Source organism: Microcebus murinus, chromosome 10, assembly GCF_040939455.1.
Source record: "Microcebus murinus isolate Inina chromosome 10, M.murinus_Inina_mat1.0, whole genome shotgun sequence".
NCBI lineage: Eukaryota > Metazoa > Chordata > Mammalia > Primates > Cheirogaleidae > Microcebus > Microcebus murinus.
Window position 1 is genome coordinate 34,647,135 of NC_134113.1, and position 15,350 is coordinate 34,662,484.

Genomic DNA, 15,350 nt, shown 5'->3' on the forward strand with positions numbered 1-15,350 from the left:
TTAGTTACCTTCCACAGCACATGCTGATGACTCTCCAACTTTATCTCCATTTCAGAATTCTCCATTGACTTTCATACCCTTTTTCCATATATCCCTGACTTTTCCAGTTGGAGAAAGTTACCCAACTTAATTTTTCAAAACCTGGATTTATCATTTCCACCCATCCCCAAACCTGTCACATTTTTGTCCCCCACCTCCTTCCTATCCCTCATGCCCTCATAGCCAAATATCATTATCCTAAAAATTCTACCTTTAAAGAGCTCTAGAATCTGTACACTTTTCTCCCTAATTGAATTTACAGTCATTGTTTAACTCTTCTACAGTACTACCTTCCTAACTGGCTCTCCTCATAAATGCATTCTCAATACTGTATCCAGACTGAGCTTTTAAAATGCAATTTCTACTATATAACTCCCTGCTAAGAGTCTTCAATGTTTTCTATTTTAACCACATATATTTGCTTCTACAAACACTACATGATGTTTTTATTTATGTTTTTTAAATTGACACATATGAAATATATACTACATATTATTTTGGAACTAACCTTTTTAACTAAGCATCTTATATTTTAAAGTTATCTTCATCAATGCATAAGCTCCAAGGCGATTTTTTCAACTGATGAATAGTGTTCTATTGTATGATCAAACCAGGGTTTCTTATTCATCCCTCCACTGAGGGCTATTACATTTGTCCTACTTTTTCATTGCAATGAACAATGCTGCGATTAAGCTTCTTGAAAATGTCTCCTGTGCACATGTGTGAGGGTCTCTTTAAAATAGATACCTAGAAAACAAATTGCAAGATCATAGGAATTGCACATGTTGGCTTCAATTGATGCTGTATCATTGCATAGAAATAATATACTCCAACTGTAGTTATCTATAAAGAAAGAAAGGGAGGGAGGAAGAAGGGATGTGGATTTGGGATTTTTAGCTGGAATGAATCATTTTATTTCTTTAAAAACTGTTGCTTTTCCCCCAATTTTTCATATAATCGTTTACTTATTTAATTCCTTCACATCCCTCAGATCTCAGCCTAGGTGTTACTTCCTCAGGAATCCTGTCCTAACCATCTGAGGTTGTTTAATTTTCCCTTTTATAACTTCCCATAGCCCTTTTTCTCACCATTTTGTAGCAACCCTTACATCTGTAGTTATTTCTTTAATGAATATCTTTAATAATGTATTGACTGATTTACTTATTTGTATTTATCACACCCCTTAGACTCTCAGTTCCATAGGGCAGAAACTGTCTAAAACTTATTCCCAGAATGATGCTTAGCACACAGGTGTTTGATAAATAGTCACTGGAGAATGAAAGTATCAGAGAAGCATTTGTAAGTAGTGTTAGGTCGGGTATGCTGGATCTTCCGGACAGCTCCTAGTGCCAAGCAAACCTATGAAAATCTAGGGCAAGACACATAAAATTAAAAAATAATAAAATGAGAGTCATATTACTACAGATTCATGAGATACTGAGGGCACAAAGCAGTGAGGCCTTGTGGTATATTTAAATGCATGTGGTTTGAGTTGATGCTAATTCAACTCTCTACATCTGGTGGTGGCTGAGTTGGTGCGGTATGGAACAAGGACCAGACATGCTAAGGTCTGAGCCATAAGCAGGACCAATCATATATATCTGGAATCAAACACTAGACTCTTGAGGGGTAGGAGACATCACTGTGGCCATCAGAGAGGAGACCGAATGGTGGAATGTCAAGTCTCAGTCGGGAACTCCACCTTTACAGGCCCTTGTGAGAGGTGTCAGTTTATCACAGAGTATGTACAGGCCAAGTCAGCAATAAAGAACTATAACTCTTATTGTAGCCTTACCATGCAAACATTTGAATATTTTGTCACCAGATCACAAAATAAAGATTAGATAAATAAAATATTTTCACAATTCCATGTGAAGTGACAGAGCTGGGAATCAGAGGTTATTTGTGGTTAATTTCATCCATCTAAGGCAAATGAGGGTGAATCTAAGGCAAAAAGAGATCAAGCTTTGAAAACAGTCTATAGATTTTAATAAACACATCTGTTTTCAATCTTGTCTGCACCTTAGCAGTTGCTGCAAATAATCTACATCTTAAGAAAATACTATTAAATAATTTATGCTATGTATATGCACAGAGCTGAATAAACACATCTAGAAATATTTATCTCCCTAAAAATTGATTCTAGTAAATTTGGTGATTTTGTCTTCCTGATTCTAAATCACTGAATTCCCACACTTTAGCTACCTGTTTTAATTTTTCTATTCATTATTTCATGGCCAGGGTATCATTTTTTATATTAAAGCTGGCATGAATAATGAAAACATAAGCAATTTGAAGAGGCAGCTCTTTAATCCTACTAACACTCTCACTTCTCTTATTCTTACCTAGCACTACTATAAAACATATTACTCTGCTTGCCCTCCTCAGACATTCCTCAGGGCCAATATCCTCGACCTTGTAATTCACTCAAGAGCTAAAGTTATTGTCAAGGCAGCAGTTATATCCCCAAGAGTTTTGATAAATAATTCATTGAATGCATTCATTTCCAGAAGATCTGCTCAGCTATGAACCTGGTTCTTCTTCAAGACAGCGCAAATATTGCCTCAGAACTGAAGAGCTAATTCGGCATGAACAAACTACTGGGAAAGCTGAGGCGGAAAGAAAAAAATTTTAGTATATAAACATTGAAGTAGATTGTAAATACCTGTTTACTTGCAAATTCATTGCCGTCTTCCACAGGCGTCTTTGCAACCACAGGGCAGGAATGAGGGAGAATCCCCAGACCGAGGAGCGAATCAAAGTCTGTGAGCTCTACAAGCAGTTCCTAGCAACGCCTCCAGGAAAGAGGCAAAAATCTCAGACAGGTGTAGCTCTTAGGGAACAAGGGGGGTCTAGGATCAGCATTAGTCCTAGTTTCCCCTCTCCAGCTGATGTGCATTCACCTTTTCTTTTTTACAGCCTGACTGAAAGTCAAAGTAACAATCCTCACCACCTGCCATTTAAATGAAGAGCATTGTATTCAACTTAACAGTCTTCCTGTGAGGAATACTATACCTGTCACTGGCATCCAGCCCAAGTTTTCACCAAGCTCGTCCCTCTTTTTGTCACTGCTGCCCCATTATCTCAGTTTTGACATCTGTCATCATGGGTTAACACAAAGCCATATATTGGATCATCTCTCGTGGTCCCTCAGGTTTGGAGATTTCTGCCTCAGAGTTGCTGCCAGAATATGGGGACATTTAGGAAGGCAAAGAGGCCATGAGCCTAGAATACTGCCTCATGCATCCAAGTGAAATTTCTGCCACGTTGCTGAACCGAACACAGTGTCTGTCAAAAGTACCTACTCAGTCACTGTTTTCAATATTCTGTCTGGTCTACATTGAATATAAGCCACACACCTGAAGGAAGAAATCCTATCTTTCTTGTTCATTATGTACCTGGAACATGGTAGTAATTAAAGAAATACCTGTTCAACAAGTAAATGCTGATTGGATGGATGAATGGATGGGTGATAGGCAGGTACTTTCTCATGGTCTTAGGGTCTCACAAAGTTCCATATTATTTGAAATGAAACATTCCAATACCCCTTCAGAATGGCACAAAGATATATGCTAATGCCAGGAAGAGAAAGGAAGCCTTATTTAACGTTCACTTGGACTCCACAAGGTACAGTTAAGTAATATAAAAGGAAGGAATGCCATTTTGGAGCTCTGTGTTTATTAAATTTACTAGGATGCCTAAATTGAATATTATTTGCATTGTGTCATCCTAAACATTTTCATTCTAGTAAATTAACACGTGAGTATGTTGCTAGAGTAGGAGGCACTATTTGAGTTTTCACTGGGATTGGCCCTGCCAGTCACATCTCTAAATACAATAATTAGTGCTTTTAATCAATTTCTAGACTTCTTTGTTCCATAGATTGCCAAGTACAGTTAAAGCATTTCATGAATGAGGCTATTGTGGAGACTCTTATAAATACTACCTTTCGCAGCAGTGGCCGTGTGCGTAAGGAAGGAGAGGGAGGTCACCCTATTATTGGGCTTTGATATGCTATCTCGGTGATGCAGAATCCTGATTAGAATCATGCCTTTGAAAATCTAAAACATAAATTAGTTCTCTCTCAGATGCCTTAGTGCCACTAAGCTTTGTTGGCATTTGGAGGGAAAACAAACAAGTTTTAAGGCATTTTATTTTCTGTGAATCTGAGGCTACACATCAACACACATTTCTTTTCTTTTTTGATGAGAGGTCCCTGCTAGTATTTGCTAATGGAACTCTATTCTATGAGAATATAGACATTAAAGAAGGGACATAGACAACATTCCAGGATAGCCAAAGCCAAACATATTATTATTATTATTATTATTTTACCTCAGCTGGGGAAAAATGTGTGGACCTTCGCACACACATAAACACTCCCAGAAAACTGCAGAAATATTAAACACCTATTCAAAGATCAAAGACTAAAACCACTAGACTAATTAATGATTTATCTTTTCAGGTTACTGGCACTTTGGAAATTGACAAATGTTTAAGTCTTCTTACATCTGTCGGAGGGTACGCTGAAGGATCTTTCACATGTACGGAGAAGAGGAAAATAAAGAATTCAGAAATAAAATCTACATTATCACCAGGAAAAGGTAAAAGAAAACTAGAAGTCTTATGAGACATGGTAAAAGAAAGAATCTGGACAACTGACAGAACCTGGTGGCTGTTTTTCAAAAAAGGAAGAAAGAATTTAAAGACATGTGATTATTACACTTTGACCTTCACCACCCCTCCAATTTGAGTACACTGAATAATCTGTTCTCCTAATTTTGAGCTTCATCTTTGAATTTGCAACAGCCTCCCAGGACATTGTTTTATGCAAAAAGTTATTATCCCCTTTTGTATCAGGTCTGTTGTAAATGTTCATTATAATCTCTGCTGCTTAATTTAGCAGATGGTTGGAACTGTACAATTCTTCTCAGAGGAATTAAATATGGTTATGTCATTCCCCAAGTTGATTTAAAAGAAGTAATTTGAGATTCAGTAATGTTTCATTTTCAGTATTAGTTCAGAATCATTGCCATAAATGTTTTCTTTTCTCCACTTCTATAATTTTGAATATCTATGATGAACTGGGTTGGTCTTCCACTTTCTTAGCTCTTGATATCCTTCAATAAAGAAATAAAGAAGAATAAATCATTGTACCCAAATCTCATGTTTTGCTACATGATTCTTCAGAAGCCCCCAAAGGGATTTTTCTATTATATCTGCACAGCACTGTTTCTCATCTGTCAGCCAATACAGAGTGGATAGAAATTATTTCTTACACCAAACTGCTGGTACATGTTAATTCCACCTCCAATGAATACCTTGTGTTGCTATCAAGATATTAGTGATCAAATGTAATTAGCAAGAAACAGAGAATCTGCATCTAAAAAAATTCTCAGAATCTCCTTCCTACTCAGAATGCCATCTACGTTTTTTGTTCAATGGATATTCAATTGGCTGAGGACTGTTTTAGCAGGATCATGCATTTTGAAAGACAAGGAACTAAGAAAAGAGAGATTGTTCATAGTCCCAGATCTGTCTCTAAGAAACAGGGTCACTTCTCTCCACCCTGGGGGCTCTTCCAAAAAGGTAGTTTTTCTAAACCAAGATTTCACTATTCATAAGGGCTCATTATTATATGTTATTCAACCTCTTTGAACTTCCAATTTCTATGCCCTCCCAACCTCCTACTGTTCCCGTTGAACTTTACTTTGGACTTCACAGGAAGCAAAGGGAGTGTAATATTTGAGAGTATGCAGAGATGGTTGATTTAGTCAGGAAAACTCATTACTATGCCATTATGTTTTGTATTTAGAAGCTTTCTTCTGAGGGAGCGAAGGATCTTAATTTCAAATAGGAAGTAAGCTTTGTGATTCCCCCGTGAAACTAGCAAATTATATTAAAACAGACAAACATGTTCCAGGGAATGTTTGGATTATAATGCAAAGCAGTTAGGAGACCTAGGTTAGTGTGTCTGCCACTTGCTAGCATTTTAGGTCCCTGTGCTTTAGTATCCTCTTCACAACCACAAATTATAATCTTGAAGACTAATAATGTGTATATGTATTCATATAAATAAAATATAATATATATGAAGGTTCTCTGTAAATGATAAAAGTACTGTTTGTGTGCAAGATATTTTTACATTATTATCATCAGTAAGCTCTTCCCTCTCTGCAGGGAAGTTGAGAAAGTAGCAACAAGATGTCATCTGCAGGCATCCTTCTGCCCTGTCTCAGGCTGTTTTCACTCCATGGTCCCCATCTTGGCACCCCCGACCCCCAAGAAAATAATGGAACAGATGCACACTCCTCCCTGTGCACGGTCAGCTAAATGCCTTGTACCCCAGCCATGATGATGGCAGCTACCATGGTGGGGATAAATCAGCCAAGCCTTACTGCAATAGGTATGCAGCCAGCTTCCCAAGAGAAAGGTTTTCTGAGCCTGGCAGAGGGAGACAAGTATAAGTTCAATAGTCAGACAAATGCATTTTCTAATCACAATATGCCTGCTTATATATCAGCAGTTGAATCCTAGGCAGTTACTCAGTCCTTGTAATTCTTATAATCTTGGTTCCCACCTGCTAAATTAGAAAGAATTGAACTACTTTTCAGGGACATAGGGTTAAGCAAGCAAACATAGTGAAGCTTCTGCCACAGTTTTAATTACTTACTAGGTCTTCAGTAAATGGTGTTTTCTGACTTTAGCCCAACACCAATTCTTCTTCTGGCTTTATGGCTGCAGCCAAAGAGCCAGCAGAATTATTCGTTGCAGATTCTACTTATACTGAACCTGTTCTCCCCATATCACCCCTCCAAAAAACAGCACCTCTCCTAGAGAAATTATTCGGTTTTTCTTCCTATAAACTTCAGTGAGGCTCATTTGAAAAGCCATGCTTTTTTCCCCAAACTCTTTTGTGATCCAAAGTAGCTTTCCAATGCATTCCTTATTAGAACTATTATTGTGTTTTGCACAACGGAATGAGGGGAGAAAGAGCTAGAGAGATCTTATGTACATTTCCTTTATATTGTAGCATTTTGATTTAAGTGTTTGCCTCAAATTAAGCTACATATGAAACCAAGGCAAAGTTTTTCATCTGTAACTCACTCTTTTATAAGGATTTACAAACTTTTACAGTCAGTTTTGCTGTCGATTTCCATTTATTTTACTTGGGTTCCCTAGTGGTTATGCCAAGAATACAATCAGTTATGTGGTTCAGAGATAAATTCTAGCAAACATTGTTAAAAGAGTAACACATTAAAATTTCACATGATAAATGAGCCAATTCAAAGAATCAGAATCTTTGAACTCTATGAGACCTTAAATCTAAAAATCACTTACTCCAATACCTTATTTTTAAACATCTACCATTATAGAACATTTTGAATTGTCATGGAATTCTGTCAAGTGCATCGCATACATTATATTTCTTAATTTCCATGTTCTCTCCATTTATTAGATGAGAAAACTGAAGATCTGAGAAGTTTAATACATTTTCCAAGGTCAAGTGTCAGAGAAAGACCTAGAGATTATTGATCCTTCACTTTGGCTCTTTTCACTAAGCAATGATGTGTTGTTTTATGTATTTAATAACAGGAAGCTGAGACGAAGGGCTCCTAATTGGTTTGAAGAGGATGACAAAGGTAGATAGTAATAGAGATGGAATGAGACAACCGGGCTCCTGAAAACCCATCCAGTCTTCATTTTGATCTTATTGCACATTAAGATATTATAAGATGAGTCTCTGTCACATTTTTCTAAGACTTTTCACTTAACATTGAGGAATTAAATAAAAACATGGTTCCTGTCTTCTTTACACTTTGTCTCAATTTTCCATCTGTAATCATGTTTTCTTTTTCATATTCTGTTTCTATTTCCATTGTATAATTTCTTTTTATTACATAGGGTCTTTTAAATCTTGTCTACTCTTTATGGCATAAGTGAGAAATGAACAACTGAATATTGCTACAGAGAAATGAATAAACCACAATCAACCTGAAATAATTCAGGGTTATAAAAAATGTAATATTTTGAATATCAGATGATGCTACTCATCTTCTCTATCCTATATTTTACTGGACCCTATACTGTAAAGCAACATAGGCTGCTGAGTATTCAGAAAGGTACAGCTGGGCTGTGGTGCCTGGAGGAACCTGGGGACATATTCCAGGTACTTTGATGGCAATTACTTGAACAACCTTGATGTGCTCTGGCATGTTTTACCAACTGCTTTGCTGGATCCAGATTCTGATTTAGGGCTCTTCTCTCTCGCTTTTGGTCCTATGTCCAGTGCTTGGACTTGGCCTAGTAAGGTTGATCTGTGAGCTTGGGTCCTCCCAGTTTTCTCAGGGCTTGGCTGAGGCACATCACTGGAGCCTTCTCTTCCTTCCTCCTTCAAGGCCAATTCCTCACCTGGGTCCAGGCCAGGCCCCTAGGTCTCATACTCCTGCTTCCTGCCCAATGGAGAACTGCTCAAGATAAGACTGTTCTCCCCCATCAACCTGACGTACTTCCCCCATGTGGCGATGGTTTAATTCCTGTCTCTCCATCATCAGATCATCCTCTCCTCATGGCAGCAAACATTAACACAACACAACATAAAACTGTGTCAAATTCCAACAGCCAAAGGATAAAGAATGTGGTAATAAAGTGGAAGAAAAGTCTTGTTTATATGAGCAATCACTTTGGCATGGTTACGATAGATGTGGTTAAGTACTTGATCACTCAGCATCAGAGACCATCTTGAATTCATGGGGAAAGAAGTAGAACAATATTGCAACATTTATCTTACCTTCCAAATGTCCTTGTCTCCACTGTTGCTACCTTGCCTTCTCACTTCCAGCCTGCCTCGTGTCTCCTACATCAGTTGACGGGAAATAGAAGACTCGGGCTTGGTTTGCAGGTCTTTCTACACAAAGAGTAAGTATTACCTCAAAGTGGACAGCTGCAGCACTACAGCCCCTTGGGGGACATCCATTTAGGAAAGTGGTAAAGGGAAATCCTCCTAATGGGCATAACTCTGGAAGGACACCTGGTTGTTCACTTTGCTTCAAAGGAGAATGGTCAGATGTACAATTATATACTGATTCATGGGCCAACGGTTTGGCCAAAAGGTCAAGGACTTGAGAAGAATATGATTTAAAAATTGGCGATAAAGAAATTTGGGGAAGAGATATGTGGGTAGACCTTTATGAATGGGGGGAAAAAATGAAGAAATGGGTGTCCCATGTGAATGCTCACCAAATGGGGACCTCAGGAAAGGAGGATTTTAATAATGTAGTGGATAGGATGACCTATTCTGTGGATACATGTCAGCCTCTTTCTCTAGCCACCACTGTCATCACTCAGGAGAAAACTGGCCATGGTGGTAGGTATGGAAGTTATGCTTGGGCTCAGCAAAGTGACCTTCCACTTAACAAGGCCAACCTGGCTATGGCCACTGCTGAGTGCCTGCTCTGCCTGCAGCAGAGACCAATACTGAGTCCCCATTATCATGCCATTCCCCAGGGTGATCAGCCAGCTACCTGATAGTAGGTTGATGACATTGAACTGCTTTCATCATGGAAAGAGCAGTGTTTTGTTATTATTGGAACAGATATTTACTCTGGATACAGATTTGCCTTCCCCGCATGTAATACTTCTGCTAAAACTACCACCCACAGACTTACAGAATGCCTTATCTGCTGTCGTGGTATTCCACACAGCATGGCTTTGATCAAGGAACATACATCACAGTGAAAGAAGTGTGGCAATGGGCCTATGCGCATGGAATTCACTGGTCTTATCATGTTGCCCACTATTCTGAAGCAGCTGGCTTGACAGAACGGAAGAATGACCTTTTGAAGACTCAGATACAGTCACAGCTAGCTGGCAATACCTTTCAGGGTTAGGGCAAGGTTTTCTTGAAGGCTTGTATATGCTCAGAATCAGCATCCGATATGGTATATCCTGCTGTTTCTCCCACTGCCAAGATTTACAGGTCCAGAAGTCAAGGGGTAGAAATGAGAGTTGCAGAACTCATTATTACCCCCAGTGACCCACTAGCAAAATTTTTGCTTCCTATTCCCATGACCTTATGGCCTAGAGGACTTAGTTCCAAAGGGAGGAATGCTTCCACCAGGAGACACAATGATTCCATTGAACTGGAAGTTGAGGCTGCCACCCAACCCCTTTAATCTCTTCTTGCCTCTGAAGCAACAGGCAAACAAGGGAGTTACTGTGCTAGCTGGGGTGATTGTTCCTGACTACCAGGGAAAACTGGACTGCTACTCTACAACAGAGGTAAAGAACAGTATGTCTGGAATATGGGAGATCTCTTAGGGCATCTCTTACTATTACCATGCCATGTGAGTCAGGACAATGAAAAAATGCACCGACCTAACTCAAGTAGTCTGGGACTACTAATATCCTAGACCAGGCATCCTCAAACTACAGCCCATGGGCCACATGCAGCTGTTTTGGCCCGTTTGTTTTTTTACTTCAAAATAAGATATGTGCAGTGTGCATAGGAATTTGTTCATAGTTTTTCTTAAACTGTAGTCCGGCCCTCCAATGGTTGGAGGGACAGTGAACTGGCCCCTTGTTTAAAAAGTTTGAGGACCCCTGTCCTAGACTCTTCAGAAATGAAGGTTTGGATGGCCGGGCGTGGTGGCTCACACCTGTAATCCTAGCACTCTGGGAGGCCGAGGCGGGTGGATTGTTCAAGATCAGGAGTTCAAAACCAGCCTGAGCAAGAGTGAAACCCTGTCTCTACTATAAATAGAAAGAAAATTAATTGGCCAACTAATATATATAGAAAAAATTAGCCGGGCATGGTGGCACATGCCTGTAGTCCCAGCTACTCGGGAGGCTGAGGCAGCAGGATTGCTTGAGCCCAGGAGTTTGAGGTTGCTGTAAGCTAGGCTGACACCACGGCACTCACTCTAGCCTAGGCAACAAAGTGAGACTCTGACTCAAAAAAAAAAAAAAAAGAAATGAAGGTTTGGGTCATTCTATCAGGTGAAGAACCACAACCAGCTGAGGTGCTTACTAAAGGCAAAAGGAATTCAGAATGGGAAGAAAGTACTGATAAATAACAGCTACAATTATGTGACCACTTAAAGAAATGAGGACTACAATTGTCATGAGTATTTCCTCCTTATTTTATTATGAATTTGTGTGTGTGTGTATAGAAAGACAGAAAACACATATCTTTGTTTTCTTTTGTCTCTTATTCCCTTATTATGTAACATAATATATATTGACTTTATATCATAGTATTTAAGTATTTTTAATTTTACATAATAGTATTTAAGTTATGGGATAGCTAAGAGAAGAGTAACATCAGTCAAGGACTTTCCCTCCTCTTGTGGGAATGAGGTTAGTACATTTTTGATTGTATACAGGAGAGTTGCATCATGTCAGTCAGAATTGTGTCCTTGTTAGTGTCTTTATTTGGAGATTAAATATAGTTTAAGGAGATAAATATGGATGCCCACTTGATAAGAGGATGGACTGGGGATGGTTAATTTTATTTGTCAACTTGACTGGGTGTTGGGTTGTCCAAACACTTTGTTAAACATTACTCTGGGTATGTCTTTGAGGTAGGCATCACACTACCTGTTTCAAAACACATTACAAGGCAAAAGTAACTAAAACAGCATGGAATTGGTATAAAAATAGACATATATACCAATGGAACAGAATAGAGAACCTAGAAGTAAACCCACGTATTTACAGCTAACTGATCTTCAACAAAGCTGCCAAAAACATACATTGGGGAAAGGACACCTCTTTCAATAAATGGTGCTGGGAAAACAGAATAACCATATCCAGAAGAAGGAAAGTGTATTCCTATCTCTCATCATATACAGAATTCAACTCAAGATGGATTCAGGATTTAAACACAAGACTCAAAAATTACTAGAAGAAAACGTAGAGAAAACTATTAAGGACATTGGTCTAGGCAAAGATTTTATGGCTAAGACCTCAAAAAGCACATGCAACAAAAAGAAAAATAGACAAAAAGGTTATATTAAATGAAAATGCTTCTGTTCATCAAAAGAAACAACCAACAGAGTGAAAAGACAACCTCTTGAATAGGAGGACATATTCACAAATTACTGATCCAATAGGGGACTAATATCCAAAATATACAATAAACTAAAGTAACAGTAAAATAATATTAATAATCCCATTAAAATGAGTAAAGGACATGAATAGGTATTTCTCAAAAGAAGACATACAAATGGCCAACAGGTATATGAAAAAGTGCTCAACATCACTAATCATCAGGGAAATGCAAATGAAAACCACAATGAGATATCATCTTACTCCAGTTAGAATGGCTATTATTAAAAAGACAAAAATAACGGATGCTGGTGAGGATTTGGAGAAAAGGGAACTCATACACTGTTGGTGGGAATATAAAAGAGTACAACTGCTTTGGAAAACAGTATGGAGATTTCTCAGAAGATTAAAAGTAGAACTACCATATGACTCCACAATCATATTACTGTGTATCTATCTAAAGGAAGAGAAATCAATGTATCAAGGGTATACCTGCACTCACATGTCTTTTGCAGCACTATTAACAATAGTAAAGGTACGGAATCAACCTAACTGTCTATTAAAGTATGAATGGATAAAGAAAATGTGGTATATATACACGATGGAATACTATCTGGTTATAAAAAAATAATGAAAACATGTCATTTGCAGGAATGTGGATGGAACTGGAGATCATTCTGTTAAGTGAAATAAGTAAGGCACAGAAAGACAAATATCACTTCTTCTCAGTCATATGTGGTAGCTGAAAATTTGATCTCATGGACATAGAGAATAGAGTGATATCATAGATAGCGGAGACTGGGATGGGTGGATGGGGGTTGAGGGATGAAAAGAGGTTGGTTATGGGTACACAGTTAGATAGAAGAAATAAGTTCCAATGTTTGATACCAGACTAGCAGTGCCTATAATTAGCAACAGTGTTATGTATATTTCAAAGTAACTGGAACAGAAGACTTGAAATTATACCAACACATATAAATGATAAACACTCTAGGTGATCGTCCCATTACAACTACTTGGTCATTACACATTCTTTGCATGATATAAAATCTAATATGTACCCCATAAGTATGTACATTATTATATATTAATAAAGGGGGAAAACCATTTGAATAGGTAGACTGAGTAAAACAGAGCGTCTCCCCAATGTGGGTGAACCTCATGCAATCTGTCAAAGTCATTAATAAAACAAAAAGCTGAGTAGAGGAGAATTTGTTCCTTCTGCCTTGTATTTTCTAGCTGTGACATCCGTCTTCTCCTCCCTTAGGACTTAGACTTGGACTAGAACTATATCACTGGCTCTCCTGGGTCTCCAATTTGCCAACTGAAGATCTACTGGGACTTCTCAGCATTCATAATCGCATGAGACAATTCCTTATAATAAATTGCATACACACATACATCCTATTGGTTGTTTCTCTGGATAACCCTGACTAGTATATTTCCTTAATGCTTAACCACTATTTGTCATTACATAATTATTTGTGAGATCATTTATGATCCAACTGCATGCCCCCTGCATGTAAGGATAATAGCAATAGCTATTGTTAATTTTATTACAATGTAATTATTCATATTACAAAACCATCTACACTAATAACAAAAATATCCAGCTCTTGTTTTACACTTAAAATATTCCAGACAGTGTTTTAAGTACTTTACATGTATCAATTCAAGCAATCCTTACAACAACCCTATGAATTAGATATTATTGTAATCCCAATTTACTTGTAAAAAAATTGAGGCAAAGAGAGATTAATTATTATGCCAAAAGTTATACAGTACCTACTGCAGCCAGGACTTGAAACCCAGCAGGCTGACTGCAGACCTGTGCTCGCCTCCATTATGCAAACTGCATCTTATCTTATTCTGCTTTGGAATCTTATAGTGGCGGGCAATGGTTTTCTTCATATTGTATTCCCTGCACTGAATGCATCAGAGAAGCAGCTTTGAAACACGACAGTAAGTTCAGTCTCTTGGAATTCAACTATAGTATGCATCACAGCCCCAACTCTATCACTTTTAACTGTGTGATCTTGGGTAAGTTACTTAACTTCCCTGTGCCTCATATTTTCTGTCCATGAAATGGGAATTACAATAGGATTGTTTTGAAGATTAAATAAATCAATAGATATTAAGTGCTTAGAATAATATCTGATACTTATTAATGTAAGTATTCGATAAATGCTAGCTTTTATTATGATGCTGGTTTTATTCATCACCCCTCATCACTCAGAAAATGGCATATAATAGGCATTCAATAAATATCTAATAAATTAAAGAATATATTTGTTGTGTTCCACATTGTATTCTTTTATGTGACAATTGTGCTGCCTACTTTCCTTCCATTCATTCCTTCATAACCAATAATGTGTGTGGCACTGTGCTAGATGCTAGAGTGACACAGATAGATAGATATGGTTGTTGTTCTTAAGGCATCCAGAGCCAATCCAGCATAATACACAAAATATACTGTAATGAGTGGGATTACAGTCTAACCTAAACACTATAGGAAAACAGGATAGAGCATCTAACTTGGGTGAAGGGGATATGGGGGGGGGTAGGTTTCACTTGCAACAACAGTATAGGCATTCTTCTGTTGTGAGCTATTTGTAGTAATAAAAAGAAATAGACTATTCTCATAACCATTTCCCCAAATATCAACATAATGTTGCCAGGGATGCTAGTTTGTTACTAATGAACAAACTCAAGAGTGACTTTACCTGTAGAGAGATTAGATGGCTAGCTCCTCAATGTGTAGTAAAAGAATACCAGGAAGGGTTCCTCTGGCCCCCGCAACTTATAAAATTAAGATGGAATAGGTTCTGTGCTTAACAGAAAGAAGAGGTCATGTCAGTAAAAGGCATTTGCTTGTAAGCAACTGAATGAATGCCCAATTAAGAGTGCCTCACAGACAGGGGTTAATTTTTCTCACATAATAGGAAGTCTGGCAGTAAGCAGGTGTTGGCCTTGGTTCAGCTGCTCAATAATTCTATCAGGACTCCTCAAGGGTGCTGACTTTGACTTTTATATTCATCACCCCATCATTGCAAGATGGCTGCTCTCACCTCCAGATTTTACTTTCAAGTTCAAGGCCAGAAGGGGAGTTAAGATGCCAGCCTTATATGAAGAATGCAAATCCTTTCCAGAATTCCCCCTAGCAGACCTCTGCTTGTGTTTCATTGCCACATGGGCACTGCCAGCTGGATTGGAGCCTGGAAAAGCAAGATACAGGAGTATCACGATTGGCTTAGACCAGGAGT